This window comes from Sturnira hondurensis, unplaced genomic scaffold (assembly GCF_014824575.4).
Source record: "Sturnira hondurensis isolate 20B ecotype Veracruz unplaced genomic scaffold, ASM1482457v3 Scaffold0017503, whole genome shotgun sequence".
In the NCBI taxonomy this organism is placed as follows: Eukaryota; Metazoa; Chordata; class Mammalia; order Chiroptera; family Phyllostomidae; genus Sturnira; species Sturnira hondurensis.
This window is the reverse complement of record NW_028090134.1, coordinates 3719-13895: the sequence shown is the minus strand read 5'-3', so window position 1 is coordinate 13895 and position 10177 is coordinate 3719. Positions and strand designations below refer to the sequence as shown.

The 10177-nt window shown below is 48.5% G+C and overlaps 1 pseudogene; it reads left to right on the top strand.

Annotated features, from left to right (window-relative positions):
* Positions 1-5766: 5766 nt before the first annotated feature.
* On the top strand, positions 5767-8960 carry LOC119002603 (HLA class II histocompatibility antigen, DO alpha chain-like; annotated as a pseudogene).
* The last annotated feature ends 1217 nt before the right edge of the window (positions 8961-10177 follow it).

The window sequence follows — 10177 nt, the reverse complement described above, 5'->3', positions numbered from 1 at the left end:
TTGTCTTCTCTTTCTTAGATAAGTCCCTTGATCATTTCATATAATAAGGGCTTGGTGATGATGAACTCCTTTAACTTGACCTTATCTGAGAAGCACTGTATCTGCCCTTCCATTCTAAATGAAAGCTTTGTTGGATACAGCAATCTTGGATGTAAATCTTTGGATTTCATGACTTGGAATACTTCTTTCCAGCTCCTTCTTCCCTGCAAGATTTCTTTTGAGAAGTCAGCTGATTGTCTTATGGGCACTCCTTTGTAGGTAACTGTCTCCTTTTCTCTTGCAGCTTTTAAGATTCTCTATTTATCCTTCATCTTGGATAACTTAATGACGATGTGCCTTGGTGTGTTCCTCCTTGGGTCCAACTTGTTTGGGACTCTGAGCTTCCTGGACTTCCTGGAAGCCAATTTCCTTTACCAGATTGGGGAAGTTTTCCTTCATTATTTGTTCAAATAAGTTTTCAATTTCTTGCTCTTCCTCTGACACCCCTATGATTCGGATGTTGAAGATTTAAAGATGTTGTGGAGGTTCCTAAGCTTCTCCTCATTTTTTTGAATTCTTGTTTCTTCAGTCTGTTCTGGTTGAATGTTTATTTCTTCTTTCAGGTCCAAACCATTGATTTGAATCCCAGTTTCCTTCCCTTCACTTTTGATTTCTTCTACATTTTCCTTCATTTTCCTTAGCATAGCCTTCATTTTTTCCCATCTAATTTACCACCATACTCAGCCATTTTTGTGAGGATTCTGATTACCAGTGTTTTGAACTATGCATCTGATAGACTGGCTATGTCTTTTTTGCTCAGTTATATTTTTTTCAGGAACTTTGATCTGTTCTTTCATTTGGGCCACTTTTTTATACGTCTTGGTGCACCTGTTAGACAGTAAGGGGCAGAGCCTTAGTTGTTCATCTGAGGGGGGCAACCCATGCTGCTGCATTGTGGTACTGTATGTGGGGGACAGTTCTAAGGGGGAAAAATGTTGCTTGCTCTGTTCCCTGACAGTTTTCAGTCACTTCCCCTGCTACCCACAAGCAAATTGGGTCCTTTTGGTGCTGATTCCTGGGTGGGCTTGTGTATGTTCTGGGATCCTGTTGTTCTCTCCAACAAACTTTCCTGTGATGCTGGGAGTTTCTCCTGCTGGCGCCTCAACTCCCACAGGAATTGTCAACCAGAGGCTTTGAGGCTTTATTTCCCCACTGGTACCCTGGGTTGCACGGTCTGTCTCACTCCCCAATTGTTCCTCCCAGTTTATCTGCACACAAATGTGAGACTCCTTGGTCTGCCAGCTGCCATCTGGCCTCCAGTCCTCTCTACCAGCTGCCGGTCTCCAACCCTCTTACCAGGCTGGATGAATGTTTCTTCTTTAAGCCCTCGGTTGTCAGACTTCCATACAGTTTTATTTTCTGTCAGTTCTGGTTGTTGTTTGTTTTTAAATTCCTTGTTGTCCTTCTTTTAGTGGGTGAGGAGGCACAGTGTGTCTACCTACGCCTCCATCTTGGCTGGAAGTCTCCCACTTTATTTAACTTTTATTTTGATTTATTTGATAGGCATTTATTTAACACCATACTAGCATTTGAGAAGTGGGAAGGCTGTATGACAAAGATTCACTAAATTATGACCCAGTGATCTTTTCATCTTGGAGAAAATGTTGTTCATACATAAATATTACAAAAAACTAATCGAGACACTGCTTCCTGCCAGGATAAATTAGCATGTGTTGTCATTTCCCACACATACAAATGAACCCTGGGAAACCACAGAGGGAAAGTAGGGAGGATACCTCGTGAGAATGAAAGGTGTTTTGAACAAGCAAGCCGGCTGCTCACTGTAGTGCGAGAGACCCGTCAGAAAAGTCTGCTCTTCATGGGGCAGAGGGGAGCAGCCGGGGAAATGGTGGGACAAGTGTAACTGAACAACAGTAAAAAAACATGTGTCTGCTCTTGCCTTTCCCCAGTATTGGCCTTGGACAGTCATTGCCTGTCCCATGGTGCAGGAGACAGTGCCAGACCCTGACTGTCATACAGCTGTATGAGGGTTGAGGAGAAAATCGGGACTGAAGTCCCTGCTGGAGTCCGGAGGACACAGGGACAACAGTCACACTGACTGCCATGTCATTCACTCTCCCAACACCTCACCAGAGCTCCTTCCCGTCCCTCTCTGTACACACAGGGCACTGACAGCGGTGCGCACGCACCAGACAAAACAACACCCCCCTGTCTTTAAAGAGTGTCACCACCTCAAAAGAAAATCAACAAACAGGCCATATCTGTCCTTAAAAAAGGAAGTATTAGAAAATATAGACTAGCCATGTAAAAAGGGCATGACAATGCATTAAAAAATGAAAGAAGCTATTATAATATAAAAATATAGGGAATATGTGGAAATCTATAGAGATTTCTATAGAGAAGTTCTATAGAGAAGTTCTAGGTGTAAAATATATAATAGTCCAAATAAAACACCATTAATGGCAATAAATAGTGTGATAGATACACCTGAAAAACAATGAGTAAGTCAGAGGACTGCACTGAAGGACTCCCCAGGATAAAAGAAGGATAAAGAAATGGAATACAAAGTCTATCAGAGAAAGAGAAACACCATATGCTTTCACTTATAGGTCGAATCTAAAAAAACAAAAGAAACAAGCCAACAAGACAGAAAACACTCATAGACACAGAGAACAGAATGGTGGTTGCCAGAGGGGAGGGAGGCTGGGGGAACGGGTGAAAAGGGTGAAGGGATGGAGAAGTAGGAATTGGCGGTTGCGGAAGAGTCACAGGATGTGAAGTCCAGCGTATGAAAGAGTCAGTAATGTTGTGATAACTGTGTGTGGTGGCGGGTGGGTATCAGCCTCATTGGAGTTGGTTGCTTCTTAAAGTAAAGGTCTAGTCACCGTGGGGTACACCTGAAACTGATATGATATTGTATGTCACCTGTAATTGAATAAAATGATAAAAAGAAATTGAATATAGAATAGAAAATTCAAAAGAGAGGAGGAGATAAGTGCTCTAACAAGGATAATATGAGTTTCAAAGAGAGAAAAAAATAAAATAGAGAGGATGAAAGAAATGAACTTCCAGCATCAAACGGTAGAGAAGACCCACAACATCCTACAGCAAGAGAAGGAAAAACCCATTTTAGCTACAAGAAAACAAAATATCAAAGACAATGGGAAAATGTGAAAGATTCCGAAAGGACAGACGGACATCAGATTTCCTAACTGTAACACTGGATGCAAAATGCCATTCGGCTGACATCATTTAAGACATACAGAAAAAACTTCCAACTTAGAACTTAATGCACAGCTAAACTTTCTTTAAAAGTAATGGTACAACAAACATTCTCTCAAGCAGGCAAAGCTTAAGAAGATTTGCCATATGAATACCTACATTTAAAACATGTTTAAATTAGGTATTAGAAATGAGTCCAAATACACCAATAATCACAGTAAGTATAGTGGGGATGAGCAAAGACTATGTCTGTGGTCACGAAGCCATTCCTTCTTCCTGAACACACGACTAGACTGCCTTTTCTCAACCCCCATCACACGTGAGCGGGCCACTGTTTGGTCCTTGCCGATGCGTTGGGAGCAGAGACGGCACGGGGTCTCTGTCCAAAGCCGTGGGAACGGGCGTGCCTTCCCCTGGCTCTCCCTCCAGTCTGCATATCTGGAAGCAAAGTTCTTCTTGGTAGTGGAGATGCAACATGCAGCTCCCTGGGTTCATGAGTCACTTTCTGGAGAAGAGCTACTGAGAGGCTGCAACCTGCCTCAGACTGCACGTGGGTGAAAGGTCACCCTGTCTTTTGTCAGCCACTGAGGTTGCTTGTACTTGTTGGAGAAGCAACTTTGCTCACTTTGACTAATACGAGGACTGAACCACCAATGAGAAGACAGGGATTGTCAGACTGAAGCCAAAGCAAAATCCGCCTTTATGACAGTTACAAGAGCTCCACCTGACGCATCGTGCATAGACCTGCACATGCCAATCAAACACTGACAAACAGAAAGCTGTGCTGCCGTGTTAACATCAGACAGAACAAGACTGTCAGTACAAACTGGGAAAAGCCTCGATTCATTGAAACTATAATTCCCAAAACTAAGCTCCTAATAACCTGAACAGATAGAGGGCAAAAATTGATTTAAAAAATAGAAACAAATAGAAAAATCATACAGTCGTAGCTCAACGTTAAATATACCAGTTGTAGCCCTGGCTGGTGTGGCTCAGTGGCTTGAGTGCCATCCTGCAAACCAAAGGGTCACCAGTTCGATTCCCAGTCTAGGGCACACACCAAGTTGTGGGCCAGGTCCCCAGTAGGGGCACGCCACAGGCAACCACAGACTATTTCTCTCCCTCTCTTCATCTCTCCCTTCTCCTGCACATGCCAAACAAACACTGACCACATTCCAACCACAGAGCAAGTCTCAGTAAAGTCCCAACATGCCTCATACTGACAAGATTCTGGATTATAGTGCCATTAGGCTAGAAGTTAATAACAAAAACCTCATACATTTAAAAATCCCCAATGTATTTTGAAATTAAAAGCACTCAATCCCCGTTTGGCACTAAACAAAGCAACAACATCCTTATCACAAGCTCTCCCTCATCACAGATCTGGTGTCTGATCGACCTACAGTTCCAGCTCCACCCCCACCCCACCCACCCCCAACAGGAGAAAGGTGGGGAGGGACCCAAGCAGGGGGCGACCACTGGTTCACAGGCAAATAGCTACTGAGCGCGCACGATGTGCTGGGCTGGGGGAAGCACACAGAAAGAACTAAGGTGACAGTTCCCATAAACTGTGCCGCCCACGTCTGTTGCCAGTTGTGAGTTGGTTGATTGCAGTCAGAAGCCGTGATCTGCCCCACTCAGTAGAGGGTCCCTTTATCCATCAAGGGAAGTACATCAAAGAGTTTTTGGTTTTGGTTTTGGTTTTTTGCCAGAAGTCAGCCCAAGAATCACCTGGGGAGCATACTAAGCACACAGATGCCCTGTCCCTGCCCTTGGAAAGGCTACTTAAACTCAGGGCAGGATGGAGCCCAGGAGTCCGTGTTCTCAGCAAGCTCCCCAGGTGATTCTCTCCTGCAGCCGGGTTTGGACCCACAGACTCTGATGCTTCCTTAGATCCCTTCCACGTTGAAAATCATTATTTCATGGTCTCTGACAAATGGTCTGCAGACATTCGGTTCGATTTTTCTTTACCTGGAAGGACAGTGAACTTGATATAGATACTTTTTATATTGAATGAAATTCTGCCAATGCCTCCCATGGGCCAAGCCCAGCCAGAAGCCAAGGCGAGTGTGGGATTCAGGTCGGCCCCAGGCAACATGCAGAAGGGTGCCCAGGAACCCGTGGGGACAAATGGAGGTCACACAGCACCCTCTGCCTCTGAACAGTCCACTGACGCTCCTCACAGCCTTCCTGAGACTGAGCATCTCCAACAGTTAGCACATTGTTTGTCTCACACAATGAAATAAAAGTACTTTCTAAAGTGATTAACAGGTTTAAAGTATTTTCACTCTACAGAATAACCACAGATTCCATTTTCAAATTTCTAAGTAAAACTTACATTTTAACCCCAAACTCATGTGCAGAAACTCCCAGGGAGAGCATGACTGTCTGCACCACGGACCAGCTCAGAGGGAGGGTCTGTCCCAGCTCAGCTGTTCGCTGCTCTGACAGCCTGTTCTCCCCGTGTCCCTCTTGGAGGATGCGGTAACAGTGGACAGAAGTCCCTCCTTGGCCCCCAAACAGAAATTTCCTTTTGACGCTCTCATGGACCAAGCCTCCCTGGTGCACAAGGACCCAGTGAATTCTTTGGTCTCCTCACCCAGGCTCTTCTTCACTTTTTTGCCCAGCAACAGCCACATGAACACAGAGGATGTCTCTGATTGGCTGAATACAGCAGGGTGCTCCCCCATTCTAGAGTCTGGTTTCCTCTTCTTTACCTCTGCCTTGTTCCTCTACCCCCACACCCACAGAGACTTGTTTAGTTCAAGCACCAGAGGGCAGTGGTCCTCAGTGAGACCACTGGGACTCCACACCTTAATGACCCCCCTGGGCCCCCAGGAAGCTGGGGTCATCAATAGTGAGAGCTGATGGCCACTGGGTGAGGACATTTGGGGTGTCGTCTCATGTGAGAGACAGTAAAGAGCATGAATTGTTCCTCTCCCTCTGAGGTTCAAGAGCAACTCCCCTTCCCAGGAGAGCCCCACTCCCTCTCACCTCTCATGTCCCTTCTGAACCTAAAGGACAGGTGCAACTCAGTCCAGCCAGCCAGGGTCTGGCTCAGAGTTTTTCAGGTTCAGGTGCCTCCCCTCTTCCTCCCAAACCTCCATCCTTCTGCCTCCCAGCACTCTGATTTCTCCACCCCTTCCTGACTTCAAGTCCGGTTCTACTGCAGCTCTCGTCCCTGGTCACTTGTTTATCTGTCTTTGTTCTGCTCCAGAAGTGAGCCCCATGTATGTGGGGTCCACAGCTGGTTGGTCTGTGTTTCTTTGGCATCGTGCTGGGCACACAGCCATCCCTCAGTGACTCCTGAACAGACAACTTCCCAGAATGCTATAGGGATCTTAGCAGATACAGGGAAGAGACTGATGGTTGCCAGAGAGGAGGAGAGTCGGGGGCTGGGTGAAAAAGTGAAGGGATTAAGAAGTACACACAGTAGTTACAAAACAGTCTTGGGGGTGTAACGTACAGCACAGGGAATATAGTCAACAATTCGTTATAACTCTACAGTGCCAGGTGGGCGCTTGAAATACCAGAGGGGGCACTTTGAAAAGTGTATGATTGTCTAAATGCTATGCTGTACACTGGAAGTAGTACAAAAATAATATTGAATTTTAAGATATAAAATATAATTAAGTAGAAGTTGCAACATAAACAGAAAAAATAAGAGAAAAAAGGAACCTTACCAATTACAACTTAACCAATAATTTTCAGAAAACTGATTTCAGTTATGAGAAGAGACAGGTTCAATCACGACGCTCTGAGACGGAGAGTCAGACACGAACCTTGAATTTCTGACCTCTTTCCCAGTGCTCTCAGCCATCCCTTGGGCTGCCTTGTCCTCGCCTTTGGTTCCTGTGTCACAAATCTTACCCCTGCCACCACTGCCTTTTCCCCTCACTCCCATCCACGCGGCATCTCTGTGCCTGAAGCCCACCGGTGCTCCTGCCCTCATTCACGTCCTCACCGCACGCCCACACACCCTCATCTCACACACGGGACCTGATAGCGCAGTTGGAGCAGTGGGTCACGGCCAGGATCTCACCTCGGGAATCCTGAGCACATTGCTAGGCAGCCTCTGCTCTTCCCAGCCTGGTGGGCCGGGCCACACCCGAGTCTCTGTGGGGTCAGAGTGTCGGGCAGGTGCCCATTCCCCTCTGTCCTCTCCCTTCCACCCCAGAACCCCTTCCAGTCTCCAAGGACCAGCTCAGGTCAGAACAAGGCTTGTCCCCTGAGAACCCAGATGGGGCTCAGGCTCAGAGACTGAACATAGCACGTGTCATGGATGAGACGCACACATTTCTTCTCTCTCCCTGACTGAACTCAGCTGACCACATGCACACCTATGGGCCATCCTTCTACCAGTCCTATGGGGCCTCGGGACAGCTCACCCATGAGTTCAAGGGGAGCAGCTGGTCTCTGTGGAGCTGAAGAGGAGGGACTGGCCAGCATTGTGACGATGACAGCTCATCTGGACGTCTTGCTGGAATGCTCCATCCACACCAGAGCCACCAGCTGTACCTGGCCCTTCCTCTGACTCCCCCTCCTCCTCCAGCCAAGGGAAGCCCAGAGCCGCCTCCTCCCACCTCACAGGCCCCCATCTGCACTGGCACTGGGCTCCCAGAGTCTGCGCCTGTGGTGCTGAGCCCCTTCCTTTCCCAGGAGGCCCTAGATCTCTCCCAGCCCCTCAGCAGCCCCTCCTTCTGGAGGAAGGAGCCCTCCCACCAGGACTCCCCTTCAGGGGCCTGTCAGATGCAGGAGCTGCTGGAGCCCCCACAGCCCCCTCAGTCTCTCCTCCCTCTGCCCCCACCCGCTCCAGTCCCAGGGGCTGCCTGCCCACAGATGGCTGCATGGAGGAAATGTCCCTCGGTCCCAGTCCTCATAAGGCCCAGCTGCAGGGATGATCCTTTGGGATTCAGGGCGTCGTTTCTCCTCGTGCCTCCAAGGGTGACTGTGCTCCCAGAGTCCCGTGTGCAACTGGGCCAGCCCAACATCCTCATCTGCATCCTGGACAACATCTTCCCCCTGTGATCAACGCCACTGGGCGGTGCAGTGGTCAAATACGCACCGAAGGGGTGGCCCAGAGCAGCTTCTATTCCCAGCCCGAGCACTTGCTCCCCAACTTCTAATACCTGACCTTCTGCCCTCGGCAGACGCTGTCTGTGGCTGCCGGGGGCACTGGGGCCAGGATGGCCGCTCCTCCTTCACTGGGGTGTGGAGCCTTCCAGCCCACTCCTCTCATTTCCACTCTCCTTTACCCCAGAATCCCTCCCTGCACCCCGACCTTCCTTTCTTTCCCAGCGCCCCAGGTGCCCAGCCCAGTGCCAGACACCACAGAGACCCTGGTCTGAGCCCTGGGTCTGGCCATCAGGCAGGTGGGTGTCCTCACGGGGACCTGCCTCATTGTCACAGGCACGTGCTTGCCCAGTGACCCCAGCTGTAGTTCCCAGGGTCTGGGAGGAATGAAAGAATTTGAATGGAATGAGGGTGGGGAGTCAGAAACATTGTGGGGAGGAACAGGGTCAGGGAAGGGTGACAGGGACAAGGAGAGGACAGGGAACAGAAGAGAAGAGGAGAGGCAGGGGGAGGGGAGGTTTTGGGGTGGTGGCGGTCAGAGGTAGGATCCCAGAACTGTGAGCCTGACCAGCCTTGGTCATGTGGGCTTTTCTCCTGTAGGAAATGACCATTCTTATAGAAATGGATTGTGGGAGACTCCTACAATTCCTCGACGTTTCTGGTAGCCCTTGTGAGCTCTGTGCCACGGTCTTAGTACGTCCCCCTATGCTGACCTGGAAGGGGATCGACCTCTGTCCCCTAGGTCTCCTCTTTTCTGTCCCCAGTACTCACGGCAGGACTTGTGGGGCTCCAACTAGCAACCCTGCTCTCCTCAAGCACACACACGCACACATCAGCACACACACATCAGCACACACACACAGACACATGAACATACAGTCACACAGACATACACACATACACATAAAAAGAACATACACATACACACACACACACACACACTTGGTTGCTCTACCCACAGCTCTGACTAGCAGCAATAAATCTGTTAGTGATGTTCCCACTGGATCCTCTCACCGGTCCATGGCCAGTTAGTTCCCCCAGGTGTGAGGATGCTGGGACTTGGGACAGGGGATTCTGGGTGACGGTCACTGAGCATGACCACCTGGTCATTTGATTGGCAGTTAACATCAGGCTGGCCCGGATTCATTTGGCACATCGATTCAGGGCCCATTGTGTTTTACTATGAATGGGCTGCTCCCAGGGACTTGACGGAGTTGCCTTCAGACTTGAGGTTTTCCCTGAACAGGATGCAGAGTGGTCTGTTCGTTGCAACTACCTGCAACCAGCACCAGTTCTGTTGGGTACAGTGTGAGGGAGGTTCATGCGAGTAATGAAGAGTCCATCAGAGTCTAGCCGTGATGTACCAGGGTCATCTTTTTCCACATTCCCTAGAGTCATGTGCGTGGCATCGAGTCTGCTGAGGCCTGGATAAGATGACCGCTTCCTATACCTGGGGTCAGCCATGTGAGTTAAGAGGGTGCGGAGTAGATCTGCAGGTGTCTAGGAGGAGGGAAGGTCTAGCTCTGGCCACCGTGGCTGAGTGGGTTGGGACATCCTACTGTAACAAAAAGGTTGTGGGTTCAATTCCGGGTCAGGGCTCATTTCTAGATTGTGGGTTTGCATGGATGTTTGTCTCTCTCCCTTCTCCCTCTCTCAAAAAAACAGAAGATTGAATGACAAAGTATCCTCTGGTGTGGATTAAAAAACAGAGAGAGGAGGTATTTTTAAGAGTTCAACTTGAATGCTTTCTAAATGTGTGGCTTAAAGATACTGGTTACTGTGAAGAAAATAAAAAGTACACAGAGAGAAAAGCAACCATATAAACTAGTTTATGTCAAGGGCCAAAGGAGTCGGGTAGAGAGGTGGTTTTCAAATCACAAGG